This window comes from Schistocerca nitens, chromosome 1, assembly GCF_023898315.1.
Source record: "Schistocerca nitens isolate TAMUIC-IGC-003100 chromosome 1, iqSchNite1.1, whole genome shotgun sequence".
Taxonomy (NCBI): Eukaryota; Metazoa; Arthropoda; class Insecta; order Orthoptera; family Acrididae; genus Schistocerca; species Schistocerca nitens.
In genome coordinates, this window is record NC_064614.1 from 657325498 (window position 1) to 657347581 (window position 22084).

The window sequence follows — 22084 nt, forward strand, 5'->3', positions numbered from 1 at the left end:
GTGGGAAAAATTGCAACCGAAGGACTGTACAGGTTGGTGTGTGGAAACTGTGACATTGGCAACGTGCCATCAGACTTTCGGAAACATATCATCTACATCATCCACAGAATGCTGAGGACTGCAAGAGCTGACAGGTGCAAGAATAATCGCACAATCAGCTTATCAGCTCAATGCATCCAAATTCCTTACAAGAATAATATACAGAAGAATGGGAAAGAAAATTGGGCATGTGTTAGATGATGGTCAGTTGGGCTTTAGGAAAGGCAAAGGCATCAGAGAGTCAGCTCTGACCTTGCACTGATAATGTAAGCTAGACTGATACAATCAAGGGACGTTCATAGGAATTGTCGACAGTGTAAAATGGTGTAATATGTCCGAAAGTCTGAGAAAAATTTCCTGTAAGCTACAGGGAAAGACGTGTGATATGCAGTATGTACAAGGAACAAGATGGAACAATAAGAGTGGAAGACCAAGAACGAAGTGCTCGGATTAAAAAGGGTTTGAGACAGGACTGCAGTCTTTCACACCTGTTGTTCAGTCTATACATCAGAGAAGCTATGACGGAAATAATACTTCAAGAGTGGGACTGAACACTGCTGTCCTCAATGTAAGTGAAGAAGGATTCCAGGATTTGTTGAACGGAATGAACAGTTAATGTGTACAAAATAAGGGTTAAGCGTAAACCGAAAAAAAACAGAAATAATGAGAAGTAGCAGAAATGAGAATAGAGAGAACTCAATATGAAAATTCGTGGTCACGAAATAGACGAACTTAAGGAATTCTGCAAGCTTTGAAGCAAATTAACTATGACGGACGAAGCAAGGAGGACATAAAAAGCAGACTAGTACATGCAAAGGAGGCATTCACGACCAAAAGAAGTTTTAGTGTATCAAACATATGCCTTAGTTTTAGAAATAAATTTATGAAAATGTATGTTTGTAGCCGGCATTATATGGTAGTGAATCATGGACAGCGGGAAAACCTGATCAAAGGAGAACCAAAGCGGTTGAGATGTGGTGCTGTAGAAGAATATTGAAAATCAGATGGACTGGTAAGATAAGAAATGAGGAAGTTTCCGCAAAATCGGTGAAGAAAATTAGAAAACTGATGACACATAAAATGCTCATATTATGACAGTTTCCTAGCATGTAAATTCGTCCGCAAAAGAAATGTGCTGTACTTCCTCTTTCACCATATGTCGAACAAGAGAGACGGAAATAATGCTTCTCCACTGCATGAACCTAGCGATCACGTTAGACGACAATAGATGCTGCAGAAGTTATTAGAATTTAACTATAAAGTCAAACAGGGTACGGGGTATAGGATGAGAGGGAAGACCGGGAAGTAACATGTTACACAAATTTCAGTAGAAACACGTAGAGTACAGTAGCGGCTGTTTGGTTTTGCAGATAAGAGTCGATACATGTAAAGGAACTTCGGCAGTTGACTGGGATCAGTCAATCGGTTTCCAGTCGTCAGAAGAGGGAATTGTAATTGAGTGGCAAGAAGTGGCCGCCTGCCAGAGCGAAACGATTAGATCGAATGATAATTCTGAAAAAAGTAAGTTCAAAAGGCATACGGGGCTTTGTTTCCAGACACGCTTCCTTTGACTATTTTATTCAGCAAAAACCACATTTCAGCTGCCTTAACTACAATCTTGACCAGCGGAATAGCAACACAGGTGATGCGTCTTGAATGCTAACAAACAAGACTAGGAAACCATATAATTTTCTTTCTAAAAGCACGTCCAATTACTGCTAAACGAATACGTATGAGAAATACTGTGGTCAGAAACATAGATTACCCACTGGGACGTCGTAAGCTCTAAATTTGGAATGATTATCGAGTTAATACCTGTTCCGTGATAAAGATACATATTCGGTCCGCACACTACAGAAAGGAACAGGAGAAGAACAGTAGGTACACACACATATATTTTATAAACACCTAAAAGAGAGAGAAAATTCGTAGCGAAGTTATAGACTGTCATCTCGTTACAAAACTGAGTGCAGTGTTTAGAGGACAAACGAGACGATAGTGAGCAGTGAGTAAGGATCGGCCAGTAGCTTTATGTTAAATAATTAACAGGACTTAAAAAATAAAAGAATAAAAACATAGCCGGCCGGAGTGGCCGAGCGGTTCTAGGCGCTGCAGTCTGGAATCGTGCGACCGCTACGGTCGCAGGTTCGAATCCTGCCTCGGGAATGGATGTGTGTGATGTCCTTAGATTAGTTAGGTTTAAGTAGTTCTAAGTTCTAGAGGACTGATGACCTCAGAAGTTAAGTCCCATAGTGCTCAGAGCCATTTGAACCAATAAACACATATTTGTCCAGGCGTATTTCATGACGAAATAAATCTCGGGTGAACAGCTTGGTCTGAGTGTACAAAGGACACAATAGTTCGGCAATCGACCTTGTTGCCATCATCAGGTGTGCTGATGCGGAAATTTTGTGTCCTTTGCACACTCACACCAGGCTGTTCACCCGAGATTTATTTCGTCAGTAAAAACATAGTCTCATGGAGCATAACCACCAGAACGTAACAGGATAACTATGAGCGGCTGCAAGGGTGGCACGTAAAGTGGTGTCCCAGGGGCGTCTGGAACACAAAGTCCATCAGTAGAGAGCGTGGATGCAGCAGATGCTCGAAGGAAGCGACTGTTCTGGTCGTGGCAAGGAAAACAAGGGGTAGTTCTCTATTGGCGTGTCAGTAGAGCCTAGAGCCCTGCCATACAATGCTAGTCTCACGCCTCTCGATTGGTTGTTCGGAAAAACCGCACATTCACCGCTGGGTGCGACTAGAATGGCCCTGGTGGATAGTGACACTTACGTGCTGTAACTGCACTGCGGCACCTTCCACTCAGAGGAGAAAAAGTCCCCTAAGTTCCAAGACGCAGTGTACAAAATATAAAGTGAAATACGTTCTGGAAAGACTGGTTAACAGGTTAATGATGACGCGTGCCACAAACATAAAACACAGCTAGTACATCCTTCTGCACCAGTAGGAGTGTAGCGTTTGTGAGGTGGGGACTTGTTTAGACACTGAAAATACTAATACAACTAGAATGTTAAGCCCTGATCTAATGAAACTATGTCTTGTTATAAATATCGTGTCCGAATAAACAAAGTAATGCTGTATGACTCGGACAAGGAAAAAGGAATTTTTGAGAGTAGCTCACTTTCACATTAAACCGCGCAACTAATGAACGGCTTCTAGGAATAAACACATTAGTGAAAGTAAAAATCACTGAAGAGATCCTATCACAAATTAATGTGTGTAATAATGATCAACTTACAGCCACCACTATACAGTGGGGATCGTGGCCCCTTTCTCAAATCAGAACGCTGAAACATGAGAATAAGTAACTGCTAGTAATACTCCCCGACGTTGAATGATCATGTGGTACGAAAGAAGTGAATATCAATCAAGTATTACGTATTGTAGAACACACCGATACAGTACTCTCAGCAAGTTAACTTCGTCGACCAAGAACAGAGATACTGTACTGAATCCGCCACAGCAACTCTTCACTCAGTCACCGACACCTTCACAGCCGAAAAATCTGTATGCAGAAGACGGGACATTTATGGTTAGAAACAGGGGAAAACTACCTGATAACTGAATGTCTTCATCGTCTTTATTAAGTTCCACACTTCGACAGAGGTAATACTTTTTTTGAACTTTGTGTTCCGCCTTACGACAGGTCTTCTCATGGAGGAAGCCTCATCAGAGAGGTCCGACGCATGAGCATCTAGGGAAGTGATTCCAGTGGTTGTTTCCCATTCCCTTCCACTGATGATGATGAAGTGATAATGAAGACAACACAACACCCGGTCCCTAAGGGGAGAAAATCTCCGACCAAGCCGGGAATCGAACCCGGGCACCTTGGCGTGACAGACCACTGCGCTGACCATTCAGTTAGCGGGGCGGACAGGTAATACGTAAATACGGGTTAGCGACACACAAAACACAAATCAAATGTTCAATAAATGATTTAGGAAACTGGAAATGAGAAAAAGCAAACGTTATTAAACTGTTTATTGACTTCAAATCGGATGTGGATGTGGATGGCCTGCTGGTATTTCGAAACTTGGTGATGAGGTTCCGGACAGCATTGCGGTTAGGTATCTTCACTCCTGGGAACTTTGCTGCAAATACAGCTTCTATTACTGAGGTTAACGTGTCTCCATTGCGGAACACATGCTCACATGTTTATAATCATCCACATGTGTTCAATGATCAGCATGATGACCTGGATCGTACTGATGTCACACGAGAAGTTGGTATTCAATCAAACCGGACCTGCGAACAAATACAAATACCTGATCAAATATGGTTCAAATGTGTCAATCAATGGAAAATGTTGTATTAATAATTGAGAATCATATCAGTCATTACTTAGCACACAAAAACATGGCACTGCATAGTTACTTTCTGAACATCCAATATATGCTGTAAGGTTTTCAACGGAATCCTTCTTCCTGTAGAATATCTACATCTACATCTATGTAGATACTCCGCAAGCCACCATACTGTACGAGGCGGAGGGTACCCCATACGACTAGTTGTCATTTCCTTTCCTGTTCTAATCGAAAATAGAGCGAAGGGAAAACGATTGTCTCTATGCCTCCGTATGAGTCCTAATCTTTCGTATCGTACCCTGGTGGTTCCAACGCGCAGTGTATGTTGGCAGCAGTAGACTCGTTCAGCAATTCTCCAAGAATTTTTCTCAGTAGTGTTTCTCGGAAAAAAAACCGCCTTCACTCCAGGGATTCCCGTTTGAATTCAAATCAAGCAAACAAGGACACAAACCGCTTGGCATTCGAGGTACAGTCCGCAGCTCGTGGTCGTGCGGTAGCGTTCTCGCTTCCCACGCCCGGGTTCCCAGGTTCGATTCCCGGCGGGGTCAGGGATTTTCTCTGCCTCGTGATGACTGGGTGTTTTGTGCTGTCCTTAGGTTAGTTAAGTTTAAGTAGTTCTAAGTTCTAGGGGACTGATGACCATAGATGTTGAGTCCCATAGTGCTCACAGCCATTCGAGGTACATGTTGTTGTTGTTGTTGTTGTTGTGGTCTTCAGTCCTGAGACTGGTTTGATGCAGCTCTCCATGCTACTCTATCCTGTGCAAGCTTCTTCATCTCCCAGTACCTACTGCAACCTACATCCTTCTGAATCTGCTTAGTGTATTGATCTCTTGGTCTCCCTCTACGATTTTTACCCTCCACGCTGCCCTCCAATGCTAAATTTGTGATCCCTTGATGCCTCAAAACATGTCCTACCAACCGATCCCTTCTTCTAGTCAAGTTGTGCCACAAACTTCTCTTCTCCCCAATCCTATTCAATACCTCCTCATTAGTTACGTGATCTACCCACCTTATCTTCAGCATTCTTCTGTAGCACCACATTTCGAAAGCTTCTATTCTCTTCTTGTCCAAACTATTTATCGTCCATGTTTCACTTCCATACATGGCTACACTCCATACAAATACTTTCAGAAACGACTTCCTGACACTTAAATCTATACTAGATGTTAACAAATTTCTCTTCTTCAGAAACGATTTCCTTGCCATTGCCAGTCTACATTTTATATCCTCTCTACTTCGACCATCATCAGTTATTTTACTCCCTAAATAGCAAAACTCCTTTACTACTTTGTCTCATTTCCTAATCTAATCCCCTCAGCATCACCCGATTTAATTTGACTACATTCCATTATCCTCGTTTTGTTTTTGTTGATGTTCATCTTATATCCTCCTTTCAAGACACTGTCCATTCCGTTCAACTGCTCTTCCAAGTCCTTTGCTGTCTCTGACAGAATTACAATGTCAGTGCAACGTAATTTGAAAGTTCCAGCAATCACAGAAACATAAATATGTATGCACGACGCAATAGCAGTAGAGTATGACATAAACTGGAGTGCCGAAATTGCATGCGTCATGCTTCGAATCGAGTGACCGGAACATGATCCTGTAGCCAGCTTCAAGCTTTGTGAAAGCAGAAAGATTCGGAAATTTCGTAATACCACATTCCTAAATATCAGCTCACTTTCGCAATTTACAGGAAGTTTAGTGCTGAAATTAGTGATAATAAGCTGTGAGGTACAAACACCACACAAACGAACGAAAGCAAAATATTAGCTGTAAGCAATCTCGAATAAATGACACGTTCTCACCAATACGTGCAAACACGCCGTGGTTCATCTGACCTCCGACTGTCCCAACAAGCCTCTCGGAACAGGTGTGCCTCAAATCTGTCCAGCAGCGCTCATTGTAAGCCGTCAGTGCGCTGGTAGCCTGGGAACGCGCAGAAGCGTCCAAACGTGACCTTGCTCCCTTCACAACATCGCAGAAAGAGGGAACTCAAAGAGTCTTTAGAATGAGATTTTCACTCTGCAGCGGAGTCTGCGCTGATATGAAACTTCCTGGCAGATTAAAACTGTGTGCCGCACCGAGACTCGAACTCGGGACCTTTGCCTTTCGCGGGCAAGTGGTCTACCAACTGAGCTACCCAAGCACGACTCACGCCCCGTCCTCACAGCTTTACTTCCGCCAGTATCTCGTCTCCTACCATCCAAACTTTACAGAAGCTCTCCTGCGAAACTTGCAGGACTAGCACTCCTGAAAGAAAGGATATTGCGGAGACATGGCTTAGCCACAGCCTGGGGGACGTTTCCAGAATGAGATTTTCACTCTGCAGCGGAGTCTGCGCTGATTAAAACTGTGTGCCGCACAGTCTGTACCGTATATATTGATACTGATTACAATCTTCTTCCTACGCACATAATAGTGGTTGAGAATTGTGTCATAAGTATATCTGCTGAGTGTAGGTGACTGAAATGGGTGTATGTATACTGTGCTGCCATGTTCGTCTTATACGATGGGAAGAGTGAAGAGAGGTTGAAAACTGGTGCCAGAACTCCGTGTACTGACTCAATCTATTTCTATCGAACAGCACCAAGAGCGCCGTCCGGTTCACCATTACCGTCCGACGGACGTCTCCACATCATGAGACACTGCAGAGAGTTTTCGATTTTTGTACAGGATACGGGCGAAATATCAGTTGATAACGAAGACTATGCCACCATCTCTCTCCCTTCCTGGCCAAACACTGATGGTGAAAATTTCTTTGTTCTTCGGATTCGAACCTTTTGCCTTTGTCGAGGAGCAACGCGACGGCCTACAGTAGTTTCCAACTTTATTGTCCCTCGAGACGGCGAGCTCTTGAAAAATGGATTTGGGTGAGACGTAAATGGAGCGGAATGCTGTGAAGAGACGAGGTGTGGATAAAGATCGCCGGCCGGAGTGGCCGTGCGGTTCTAGGCGCTACAGTCTGGAACCACGTGACCGCTAAGGTCGCAGGTTGGAATCCTGCCTCGGGCATGGATGTGTGTGATGTCCTTAGGTTAGTTAGGTTTAAGTAGTAGTTCTAGGGGACTGATGACCACGGCAGTTAAGTCCCATAGTGCTCAGAGCTATTTGAACCATTTGATAAAGATCCCTGACTCTATGCCAGAGGTACATATTAGCATCTGATCACCTCACAGCAGTAGAACAACAAACACAATATGGGGTGAGCATACTTATAGGGAGTGCGTCACCAAGGACTGGGAAAAGATTAAGGAAAGATCTAGACGTACTAGATTTATGTGTATTTGCGTAAAAGTGGCCTCTGACAGACTCAAATTTTATATATGAATTGAAAAATAATTTAAAATCAGTCAAGTGAAAAATAAAAAGCACAGTATTTTCAATATCGCTTCAGCTGTAACGTCCCCTTAGGAAAATTATGAATGACAGGGCTGGAAAAACTCTAACGTTATTTGATTTTCAAACAGCTGAGCAAAACTGAACGTACTCAAACATTTCTCTATTTACTTATTCTGATCATCACTAAACTGACACACAATATTTTTAGCGCAACGAAATCTGATTTTCAATAATCCCTACAAAAGAATGGCCCTGACTAACAATAACCTATACCTTTCATGAATCACTTACGTCACAAAAATCTTCGTTACTCGAACTACTGCAATACAGCGAGCGCCAATACTCCAAGCTAAATAAAAGATTCTAACTACTGAAGGTACTAACTACTGATAGGCATAGTTAGCAAATGAAAGATTTTGATAGAGAACAAACAATGTGTTTACCTTAATAATGTTCAAAAGTCATCATATGTATATCTATCAAATCATGACATCCATCTTTACAAATTTCCTTTTTCTGGCGGACACACGTCCAGATCGTCCGCTAACAATAACCTCTCAAGACTCTGGCATCTCTCTCCCCACATCCACCACTGCTGGCGGCTCACGTCCAACTGCGCGACGCTAAGCGCTGTTCACATACAACTGCCCAACACTCCACTAGCGAATATTCCAACAATGTTGATATAATGTAGTGTTAAATATAAATCCATCCAATGATTACGTGATATAACAATGAGAACACCGCTTGTACCATTGCAGGTATTGTACACACCTCCTTGGCTGTTGTAGTCTGTCGTTCATTGCCTCCGGCGCATTCATTTCCCGTTATCCAATCAAGTAGCGCTGTCTTTCCCCGACTCCCAGGCGAAAAGGGTGTCGTGAAGAAATGGTTTCTCTATTGATTACATGTTCAGAAAATAACCGTTACAGACCTACAAAACACTAGCGCTATTGATCTTGCTGTCGAAGGTTGTCTATAACAGAACATAAACAGTTTTAAACATGGCTGTTACACAGCAACAGTATACTAGTTTAGCATAGGATTATACAGCCAACCAGTAGCAAATAACTGTGTGGTACATTGACCTAGGTTTCGACATCTACTAAGGGTGTCTTCATCAGAATGAAGTTTTTGATAAACCGTGAAAGTACATTGCGAAAAAGCAATGATCAGAACAGCTATGTTCAAGTCAAAAATAATATAAAACGCACCAGCCTTTGACACATGTGCCTAGCCAGGAACAACATCAGCACAGCTGCTCTAAATTCTGACCACTGCTTTTTCGCAATGTATTTTCTGGTTTATCAAAAATTTCATTCTGATGAAGAAACCCATTGTAGGTGTCGAATCCTAGGTTAATGTACCAAACAGTTATTTGCAACCGTTTGCCTGTGTAAACCTACTTTGAAACAGTATCAAACCTAATGGTATGCTGAAGTGGAACGGCCCACCTTACGAAGAAATTGTGTCTCATAAATATTTTTATTCTTGTATCTACCGGTACGCATGGAGCTCCATGGATCCTGGAGCAGACAGATGAATTATGCAACCTGTCAGTGGTTCATCGACGGAAAAGATCGTTTTACTCGACCATAACAAAATCGGAATGCAGCGGTTTGGTAAGGGCAGACTTTTAAAGTGAGCCACATTTTCTGCTTTACAAAACTGACGTCAATCTGTCCAACGAGGCTTGTCAAAGAGCACCTACGCTGCAGCCATTGCTTATGACGGTGGGGGCAATATTGTTGTGGCTTTCTCTAGCAAATCTCTCGATAGGTATCATATTCATGTGCTATTCGACACCCGATGTTTTTGGGAAGATTCAGATCTTTGCCTTTGGTTTTTGCTAGCATGGCCTCAGAGCCTCGATATCGACGAAGAAGTGAAGTCAATGGCAAATACGAGTAATGGATTTCACAACTTACTTTTGCGTTTTAAAGTTAATTAGATCCTTCTTCTGCTTCTCTCCCGGGCATCTCTTTCCAGATTTAAAAGAGACTCTTTGACGAAACTACTACTTCTTCAGCTGACGTGGAACAACCCAAGCAGTTCCGTGCGCAGCAGGATTATAAGCCCGCTTCTGTACTCAAACATTACCACTCTTCCTTTAAAGGTACTTCCTTGCCCATTTTGTCCTTTCCCTAATTTTTAAATTCATTATTTCACTATGTCATTGCTTCTGATTTCTCCATACTCATCATCGTAACGTACTAATTCATACGATAACAGACGAAATGCTGGCACCATCTACTTTGTACAGCTGGTTCCTCTCCCCGATACGCCATCCACTTCTGCTTCACATCAGTATTCCCGTGAATCAAACGCATCTTACGAAAACAATTGGGTTAAAAACAGTAATTTTTCACTTAATAATTTTATTCACTCTATACGAGAATCTTGGAAGTTGTACCTCCCCTCCACAATACAATCCCAAAACTCCATGCAAAACTTGTTTGAAATCACTGCCCCGCTATTTCCAAAATCTATGATGTCGAATGGGAATCCAGGTAGGCAATAAAATTCCATCATCGAATCGTGCTTTAATGACTTACGTCCTAATTCGACTACAGTATCTTAGGAAAAAAATAACACTAATATTGATCGTTCGAATGTAGAATTCGGACGTTAAGCTAAACGTCACTATCAGTTATATTCCATAGTACTACCAGCAGTTTATTTCACACTATACGTTTCATTCATTTACATAATGCTAAGAACACCACACTGTACAAGCAGCCATAACAGGTACGTAATTATTAATGTATTATCATAGTGAGTGCCTGTAACACAAGACTAAATACTTTAGGTGTAGCGTAAGAAGCGCAGGTATATACAGTCACGTTGCTGATACTAAATGAATTGTAGTACGAAAGCGTGTAGGATTTGTATTTATAGATCAATAATTTGGACTAACCGCTATGAACGAACGATGTGATATTCATTTTGCATTTAAGTACAAACTATTCACCTCACAAAAAGGTCATAGGGAAATAATTTTAAAAAAATTTAATCTTATTTATTTTTTATGGGATCGTTTCCAGCGTTATGCAGATATTCTTTAGATACAAGCCCTAAACCGATCAAAACATGATTTTTCAATTCTTCTCAATGCTCTGTTACGTTGCTTTTATGGCAAACCACAACTCGTGTTCAGTATCCCAAAAAAACATAGAGTAAAATAAATAAAATAATTGTACTCCCACAAAACTATTCATCAAGAATCCGCTTGCAATTGGACTATTTACCGACACTCTGAAGCGGAAGACGTGCGTTTTCAAATGAATTACCATCAGTCTCAAGACACTGAAAACATTACCCATCGTAAGATATCGCCATACTTCTCATTCTACACAACCAGCTGTAGAACCTAGCGGCTATCGGCCAGTCAGCTGCTATGCAAATGCGTAAAGGTACTTTTGTTTCTCTACTTATTCGGTATTAAGATCAGAATTTAAAAGAGCTTTGAAAGATTTAAGATCAAATATGGCAGAAGGGACAGATATTCCAACAGAATTTCTGAAATCACTTGGGGGAATCAGCTACAAAACGGCCATTAAACTTGGTGTGTAGAATACTTGAGTCTGGCGATATACCATCTGACTTTCGGAAAAACACCATTCACATAATTTCGAAGAATGTAAAAGCTGACGAGTGCCAGAATGATCGCACAATTAGCTTAACAGCTTATGCATCCAAGTAGCTGCCAAGAATAATATACATAAGAATAGAAAAGAAAATTGAGGATGTATTAGATGCAGATAAGTTCGGCTTTAAAAAGGCAAAGGCACCAGAGAGGCAAATCTGACGTTGCTGCTGATAATGAAAGCAAGACTAAAGAAAAATCAAGACACATTCATTTGATTTATCGATTTGAAAAAAAGCGTTCGACAATGTAAAATGCTGCAAGGTGTTCGAATTTGTGAGAAAAATAGGAGTAAGCTATAGGAAGTAAGCGTGCAAGACAGGAAGGTAGTCTTTCTCCTCTTTTGTTCAATCTATACCTCGAAGAAGCAATAAATAAAAGAAAGGTTCGATAGCGGAATTAAAATTCATGGTGAAAGGGAATCAATGAAAAGATTCGCTGATGACATTGCTATCCTTAGTGAAAGTGAAGAAGAATTACAGGATCTACTGAATAAAATGAACGACATAATGAATATACAATATAGATTGAGAGTAACTCCAAGAAAGACGAACAAAAAAAGAGAAGTACCAGAAATGAGAACAGCGAGAACCTTAACATCAGGATTGGTGATAACGAAGTAGATGGAGTACAAAACATTACGGAATTCTGCTATCTAGGCAACGACCTTAATTTGAGGAAGAAATTTCTGAGAATGTATGTTTGAAGCACAGGATTGTGTGGTAGTGAAACATGGATTGTGAAGAAGCAGGAACAAAAAAGAAACGAAGTATCTGAGATGTGGTGCTACAAAAGAATGTTGAAAATTAGGTGGACTGATAAGATAAGGAGTGAGGAGGTTATCCGCAGAATCGGCGAGGAAAGAAATATGTACAAAATGAAAGGATGACTCAAAGAAAAAAATATTTTGAGCCAAGACATGCACAGACTTTTAAGAAGGTAGATTAATTATTTGGTGACAGTTTTCGTCGAATCTAACCTTATTATCCGTAGGCTTGTAAGCCTCTTCTTTCTACAATTTTCTGTGTTCACCTCGTAATTCGTTACACGTCGTCCTCGTTCTCGTCTTCTCAGACGTACTAAATTCCCAGTTCCCTATGGTAATACTCTTCACAAAAATTTCTTATGCACTTATACTGCCGTTTTCCCTGTGTTGAATGGACAACATTCATCTTCGTACTCGACTTACTAAGAGCATCGCCAACGAATTTCTCCTGTAATCCAAGATTACTAAATCACTCTTATCTTTCGAACCCGTGAATGTAGTAACGTACAGACATCTGTATCCTTAAATTTTTGAAGTGGAAGCATGGGACCTAATAAATGTTTACACGGCAATCTGATATACCAGTTCTTACAAATATTAAAATTATCTGTTCGTACAATATGTTTCCGCCTTCAGATGCGTTAATTACCGGTGTCATCTTCCACCAGATGCTGCTATTACAGTATTTCCGGTATCTAGCAGCAATGTGGAAAGCCATACATGATTACTGCCAAGATAGTTGGAGTTAGTAGCCCTCGATATTGGTTTAACGCCTTTTAGGTTTCTTAATTTTTGACGCGTCCTATCCTCTGCTGAGCTCCCTAGCATCATAACTCCAATATTACCGGCCAAACTTCCTCGTAAATGACACTTTACAACGTCTCATATAAGGAAAGATACAGCGTTATGGTTCAGTTATCGCCCGCTATGAACCTTTATCTCGTAAAGTAGCACCGTGAGGACTAAAAGGATTTTGTTCCATCCCAAAATAAAGGGATATGATGACTGCAGCAATTTATTACTACATCAGCAGTTAACCTTCTTCTACGTTTAGATGCAGATAAATGTAGTAGTTTCTTTCTGAGTGTTCAGTCTAAGCCGAACACTCGTTACTCATTATTCGTTAATTCAGCAAAGCTGTTGGAGTAATGATAGTATTAAAAATGTCAGTACTTTCCACACCATCGTTCTTTACCTGGTCAAACATTCAACTCTTTCCTGAGCGCATTAGATAAATGAGTTTAGTGCTATATCAGCAAATAAATGCCCAATCCTTAAAGTCTTCCCAATCTTCCTCAAACATGAACTCAATCCTAATGTTCACAGAACAGTGTCCGTCTCATTTTACGGATCACCATAAATGTAAAATACAGGTCCAGGTACGTCACGAATTTTTCAGCTGTTTCCACGTATTCAGGAGGTACTGTCTCACATCTTTTCTAGATACCAGGCTACTGAAAATGAAGCTGTAGAAGTCCGACAGAAAACAGGAATTTCCTCGTTACCGTCCATCGGCGCACATTAGCGTATGACGGTTTCCACCGTTGAATTTTGTCGTTACGCTCTGTCAGGTTTCATCCAAATTGATCAATGTACTGACAATGGCCGATAAAGTTATCCTATGACGGTTTTCGGGTACATTGATAGGATCCACTCATCTACCATAAAATCTCCCCACCATTAAATAAAACCATGGTTTCAGAAATCTGTAATTTTTTTCCTACAAACTTTCCAATTTATTGATTACTTCATGGGGTAGACAGGGTCAATGCTGCCTGAAACATGTTAATAGCAATACCATCAAAAATCTATAGTGCGTATTAGAGTAGCCTCTGCTGGCTACGATGGCATCACGGTCCAAATGACGACGTTTATTATTGATCAGCTAATAACCACTATAACAGATATATTGAATCACTTTCTGCCCACAAGTGGTTTCCTTGAGGTCTGGAGGACTTGTCAAGCCACTATCAGAAAAGAACTTTGCGTCACCGTTCTCGGAGCACCGACCTATTCACTGCCTAAGATCTTAGCATTTATAGTCCAATACCACACAGCAAACTACTTAACTGCAGGCAACTTATTTGTCCGTGTTGGTAGCTGCGCGGTCAACGTGGTGGATTGCTAAGCGAAGTCACCAGGTTTCGATTCCCGGCGGGTCGGAGATTTTTCCAGCTCGGGGTGTCGTGTTATCCTTACACTCGTATCGTTAGGAAAAAACTAATACACGGATACTAAAGTAACAGACGACCTGAAACTTATCATAGGCAAAAGGCGACTACTACGTGCTGCTCTGACACAACGGCTTCGATACTTTAATTCTGTGGTGCGAGTTTCCTCTCTTATTTCTGCCTTGTGCTGCCCCTTCCTCTCTACATATCTCCTAAATCCAACATGCCTAAGTTTGCCATATTGTAAACTTCGTCCTTCCCTACAGATATTCCCTCTACTGCGCTTTCAGTCCCTAAGTGAACTATTTCTGGACGCTTTTGCCAATTTCACCTAACCTATACCTACATGCGGTAAGAGCTTTACATATCCTAACCAGATCAGATTAAACAAATAAGTAAAAATAAAACCTCTCCTGCCTTTTTTCTTTAATATTCGTAGAAATAACTTGTAAATCAAGAAAGAACGTAAAGACAAATGCTCAATCTCTGCAGTAATCAGCATTTGAATTAGAGGTCTTTTCTATTTCATGATGTGGGGTCAGTTTAGAGGACACAAAATGTTACGATTCAATCGAAAGTTTTCTTTCGACAAGAGAAGTCAGCTGGTAGGCAAATTGTACAGGCAAACGTTTCTGAAACTGTGTGACTGTAGTACAACATTGTATGTGAGCGAACACGTAGCTCAGGTGTAGAGTACGAGGTGAAAACATTCCATAAACATACCAGAGACTAGAATATGTACAATTTTTACAGCATGTAGGTATAGTTTAGGTAAAATATGCAAATACTTTCAGAAATAGTTGACTGGGATTTTAAAGAATTGTACTAGGAGGGGGGGGGGGGGAGGGAATTATTACAAAGAGGGACAAAGTTTATAATATGGAAAACATATTGTAGAGCATGTTCGTTGTAGGAGATATGTTGAGAGGAAAACGGTAGTGCAAGATAGGAATAATTAGAAGAAGCACCAGCCAAGGAACTGAACCTTTGAAACCTAGCTACTTCAGTTATTTAGTTAGACCGAACATTAAATTGTGTTCACCCTGCAGGAATTATCATCATACAGATGTATACTCCCTGTGACAGCCAGAAGACATGATCGGATGTAAACGTAACTTCATACACGCACACAGCCCAAGTCGATATCTAAATAATTATAGTTGCAATTTTCTGTGACGTGTAGAGCTGCCAACATAGTGCATTAACATTGTTCGTTTTTAGTGTCGTTACAGGCCTGGTGGGGTATTTAAAGGGTGAGAACGGCGTTGAGGATGAGAAATGACTGTGAAGCACAAGGAGATCCGGAGTGCTGCGTAAGACAGCATTACCAGCGTTTGACAGAGTTTGAGAGGGACTTAATTGCAGGATGCATGTACTGCTGATGGTATTACATTTAGCAACGAATAGCTATTCTTCATTACCCCGGATGACCATTACCGGCGATCTGGGGAGGTCCCGTTCTTGCAATGTTTCTGAGCGTCACGACGTGGGATGCCATCGAGTATAACTTCAGATCATGGATAGTAGTGAGGAAACTGACGGCACAACGGTAGCTAACAGACAGCCTGCTTGTGTTGCCTCTGCCTTACGATGGTCGCTTGAAGGGAAACCGTTAGTTTGTAAATAAACATACATTAGAGCAGCTTCTGGTTGTTTCCGTGACGCCATTCATTCACTGACAGTTACTATCGACCCACTCGAGTACCTCTACCAATCTCATGACTGAAGTCACATAGATTAACATAGCAACATAATAACTAGTATGAATGATCGAAGTGTGAAAGAACATTCACGGATCGAATGTATCTGAACACCTATTAGAGGATATCAATATTGGCTGAGCGAGCCCCTCGTCTTTATAAGCCAAAAATGGCTCTGAGCACTATGGGACTTAACATCTATGGTCATCAGTCCCCTAGAACTTAGAACTACTTAAACCTAACTAAGGACAGCATACAACACCCAGCCATCACGAGGCAGAGAAAATCCCTGACCCCGCCGGAATCGAACCCGGGAACCCGGGCGTGGGAAGCGAGAACCTTTATAAGTCCTTGAACTCTCTTGGGGACATTTGTGTCTCAATGTCTGTGGAGGAATAGCAGCCCACACTTCCTCAAGAAGCGAAAAAGGACAGCATACAACACCCAGCCATCACGAGGCAGAGAAAATCCTTGACCCCGCCGGGAATCGAACCCGGGAACCCGGGCGTGGGAAGCGAGAACCTTTATAAGTCCTTGAACTCTCTTGGGGACATTTGTGTCTCAATGTCTGTGGAGGAATAGCAGCCCACACTTCCTCAAGAAGCGAAACCTGATAAGATAGTATGTTGGAGTCTGGAATCGGAGCGATATCGACGTTCTCCGTCATCCCATGTGTGTTACACTGGTCAGGGCGGTCCTGTTCCGGAATGTTACTGTCCACAAACGATTGCCTAACACAAGCAGTAGCAGGGTACATTGTCATTCTGGTTGGTTGGTTGTTTGGGGAAGGAGACCAGACAGCGTGGTCATCGGTCTCATCGGATTAGGGAAGGATGGGGAAGGAAGTCGGCCGTGCCCTTTCAGAGGAGCCATCCCGGCATTTGCCTGGAGTGATTTAGGGAAATCACGGAAAACCTAAATCAGGATGGCCGGACGCGCGATTGAACCGTCGTCCTCCCGAATGCGAGTCCAGTGTCTAATCACTGCGCCACCTCGCTCGGTCACTGTCATTCTGATGCAACCATTGTCTCCGAACTGTTCCGGTACTGTACACCGTACACGAGGTTGTAAAAATTGTTTATATCCTTCCGAATTTAGCTGTTTCTTAATCGCACTAAGGACACCACACGCTAACCACGAAAAACTCCCCCCCCCCCTCCCCTGCCCGTGACCATGTCTCCTCTGTACTGCATTGGTGACACTGCATATGTTAGCCAAACTCAAATCCTTCCATGGGATTGCAACAGGCTATGGCGTGCTTCATCACCCTAAACCACATGTTCCCAGTTATCCAATCGCAATACCGCCTCACTTTTCATCGCCTCAAGCGTACTTGGCACTGACTACGTAAATGAGTGGCTTACTAAAAGCTTCTCTACCATTGTACCCCACATTCTTTTTAACTCTCTACAGTCACTGTGCTGGCTGGACCTGGTGGCACTCTGGAACTCACGAGAGATTTCCCCCCTCGACGGATCCGCGTCCCTCAGTTCATGAGGTCTGTCTGGTCTAAGTTTATCTGGCTCTGCTCCTTCGCATTTCCGCTACACAGTTGCATTACCAGCAGCCGACCTGTGCAGCTTTAGAAGGGTTAAAATATCTCACATGACTATTTACTCAGGTGACTTTCGATAACTAAGCCCAAGTTCGAAGTCACAGAATTCCCCTGGCCGACCCATTTTGCTGTCAATTCTTCTCTGTTGACGACACAATACTCCCGACCATCTTTTCTACTGACAAGTTCGTCTCTTTTGATGTCTAGGGCATCCGTATACGTTTGATCAGATGGTGTGTAACTGTAGACAAAATAAACGGCAGCCTTCAAGTTATTGGTATTGGGAGATGGCACTCGCCACTTCTTATGAAGCAGTAGGAGAAGACTGGGATACGAAAATACTGATCCCTTAAGTGCTAATCATTAATTTAAATCGAAGCACTCATAGTGTTGTGTAAAGGAACAACGGTGTTTATAACGGTAAACCAACGTCAAGGAAGATGAGTTAATCAGCCAGTTCGGAGAAAAGGATAGTCTCTTTGCCACTTCGGCTAGATGTTTTTGAGGATGAATGAAGAGCGTATGAGGGCGCAGGTGGCGGCCGCAATTGGCTGTCCTGGCCAGAGAGCGTCTGCTGCCCCCGAATGCTCCCAGGGGCCCAAGGCGGCAGCAGATGCTGTTTCGGTCGAGTAGAGCGGGCTTCCCGTGGGAGTGGCGCTGATCCGGCACCCGGCAGGCGCCGCCCACTGCTTTCGCCTGTTCCTCCCGGCGAGGCCTCGAGGACCTAGTCAGGCGGCCCTAGCTGCCGTCAGCTCCTCACGGCACCCTGCGCTGAGGGATCTCTGTCGCTATCGCCAAGAGCGACATAGACTTAACTTCCGTTTAAAAAACGTGTTACACGTCATACACATTACTTGGTCGACTTTCCCCGCTTCGCTGACGCAAATTGCAACCCTCCACCGCTAGAGCGCTCCGAATTGTAGCGTGCAGCGTCTACATCTTACTCTGTAAGCTGAGGGTACTTCTGATACTACTATATCCCTACCCCCTTTCCCTGATCCACTCTCGAAAAATTGATTTCGGAAAGCCTCTGTATCACCTCTAATTTCCCGTATTTTCTAGTCGTGGTCATTTCGTGAGACTCGCCATGGACAGTCATCTCTCGAAATTTCAATAGCAAACCCCTCCGTGATCCGTAACACCTCTTCTAACGTCTGCCCCTGGAATTTGTTGAGCGTCCTTGTAATAAGGCGATGTATAGCATAGCTGTGTCAGTGCTTTAGAAATAACGTGCTGCAATCGGGTTTCGTATTCTGGGAGTTCGTCCTGACTATCTCCTTCGATGTGACAGTGCCAGACCACGCACTAGCGCTGCGACCTCTGCAACGATCGACGTCTTGGGATCATTCTCATCGATCATCTTCCGACTTGGACCCATCTGCGGCCAAAACTTACAGAATACCTTCGGGGACTTCACTTTGATAGTGATGAAGCGGTGCAAGTAGAGGTAAGGTTGTGGCTCCGTCAATGAAGTCAAACATTCTACGGTGGCGGTATCAACATAGTGGTTTCTCGTTGGGGGGGTTGGGTTGCGTTGTTTGGGGAAAGAGACCAGACAGCGAGATCATCGGTCTCATCGGATTAGGGAAGGACGTCGGCCGTTCCCTTTGAAAGGAACCATTCCGGCATTTGCCTGGAGTGATTTAGGGAAATCACGGAAAACCTAAATCAGGATGGCCGGGCGCGGGATTGAACCGTCGTCCTCCCGAATGCGAGTCCAGTGTCTAACCACTGCGCCACCTCGCTCGGTTTCTCGTTGGGAGAAGTGTGTTCGTAGCTAGGGTGACTACGTTCAGAAATAAATACGTAAACATGAAGAATAAAGATGTAGAATGTTAATAATTTTTTTATTGAAAGCTTTAAAAGCTTTCCCATAAAAAGTTCGGAGGCGTTACTTTTCTGCAGGCGCTCTGAAAACTCTACGACAGGCAACTCAAAATGTGAGTCCTTGAAGGCATTCGTGGTGTAGGTCAGAAACTGTAATTTTTAGATAGCAAAGGGTTTTTACATTTTTAATGTATCCTAAACTTATTTGTTGCTACGTAAAGCTTAAAGAGCAGTGTATATCGTAACGTATAACATTATGATAGGTGTTTAGTACTTCTAGATGGAATTTTTTTTGCGACTTTCATCAGTAATGCTTGCAGCGTTTACACAGGGACTTATTTTTCATGTCTTACGCCATCATAAAATTAACATAAACCACTGTTTCCGTCAACAACAGGCATATTCAACATTAAGTGGAATAGGTTTATTTTAAAAAACACAAAATTTAAATGAAGCATGACTACTACACAATAATATACATAAACCGCATACACAACTTATTAAAATTTTTAATTTACTTAATATGTAGTAGTTACTACTAAAATATGGGATTTTTAATTATTACTACTTCTCATTAAACAAACTACAGTATTGTTCATGCTGACTTTATTCAAACATCTTCCAATGTACCAATATCACATATGTCATTCTGGTTTCAAGCTGATGTAAAATATGTGAAACACAGATGGAATATACGGTAGAAGGTCTAACATGTCTTTTTTTTCTTTGCGTGTCTAGTTCCAGAGTATAGTTTCCGGTTGTGTTAGCTTAGTAAATTCTTTCCTGTTCCCTCTTCAAGTTCCTGGAATTCCACAAGTTCCTTCAAATTCTCCTTGTAGAGCATGATGTAAGGCCTCTCTTGCGTGACTAATGCACTACACTTTTAACCAATTTCCTGGATCGCCGTTTCTATTTACTTTTCTCTTAACTATTGACTTTCCAAGTTCTGCAGTTTAACTGGACCTATCTTGCTTCATTTGAGTGACAATAAAGTTATTTTCCCTCTGTGCATTAACAACTATGTTAGACCAGTCTTGTGGGACATATTTCCCGCCATTTTTCCAGCCGTTTCTATGTGGCCAGAATCTCTGTGATTGTCCATATAAAAATGGCCAAACATAAAAAAATTCTGATCGACAGTAGAAACATGATTTCCATTATCTGTAATAACTTACATCATTTCCAGTGCTACTTTCACATATCTGTTCGTTCCGGTGCAGGTATCGCCGTGAAATGAGATACGGTTTTTCCGTGCTGCGTGTTTCTTAATGTACAATGTTAAACACGGCGTAATTTTCTGTCATCTTCTAGAAGCCATTATCTCACCCTAAAAACATATAAATGATGTATTCGACGGTGCACTGAGTATGCCGAGGTTATAGCAACAGAGGTTTCGCTTGTAATAAGCTTGGGAAACTATAAATGGTGAGAAAGTTAAGGCCTTCTACAAATCAAATGAAATTACAACATAATCACTTGGGGATGTTCTAGCAAATTCTGTATCCTTTTCGAAAGACTATATCCCTTTTTTAGCTTTTCGCAAATATAGTTCGTACTCCGTGTGCAGCTTGCTTTTCTCGGACTCTTCTGCTGTTCGAAATTCTAACTGCAATTCGTCACATGTTAAACAAGGATCTTTCAGAGGAAAATGAAAATCGAGATTTTCATCTGAATATATTCTCCTGTAAATTCAGCCCGACATTGGAGGTACTTTATTTGCAAACTTCCACATACAAGTTGTAAATTATACGCACATTCATATCAAAGTTCAAATATTTACAGTTACAGTTATGGTTTCTTGTGTAATGACTACTATAGGAGCGAAAAGTTAAAATGTGACTCCTGGCCTGTGATACAGTTCCTCACTTGTTTTATTAACACTAGCTGCTTTATCTCTCATATTATTGCCGGATTCACCTACTGCATTCATTTTTAAGAGCTTTCATCTGATATTTGAAATGTATTGATCAAGTACTGTTCACATACGAGAACCATCTCATTATCAACATTCAAATAATATTTATTTGTGACGCCTTAATTTTTTCTGCTACCGTCTCGTGACCTCCTCTACTGAATAGGTACGTGCTTCATCATTTTTTGTTTACCAAATTCTCCAGAATAGATCAGAAAGTTCACTCCTTCAATTTTCATCAATTAGTTTGTTACATTGTTTCGAACATTTGCATTGTATATGTGTGGAAGTTTTGATGAGAACCACTTTCATTTCTAATGTTTCGTAGCTTTCGCTACTGTTCCGCTTTGCTCGTTTCACAGTCCGTTTCCATGCTTCCTCTCTACGTCTCCTCTTCTCCTGTTCATTCTTTTCCACTTTCTCAGATGTTTCCACGTTTTCTGTATTTTCAGTAACTCCTAAAATAAACTCCTCCCTAAAATTACCATAAAATTACCACCTCGAATATGAAACATTATGACAGCAACAGCTACGGCCGATAGAAACGTGGTATAAAATGTTGGCAGTAGGTACAGCAGCGGTGTAAGTCGTCACTCATCATCATAATAACAATAGCTGTTAAATATATTTTTAAAAAGAAGGAAGTTTCTGTTATTTAAGAACAAACAACACTAATTATACGATCATAGCTTTATTAGAACCCAAAAATACCTACACAATAATATGTTAATAATACTCTTATTGTCTTGCGTTTAGTATAATGAAACATAACTGTCAGTTTCACTCTCTGCTGAGTTTACGT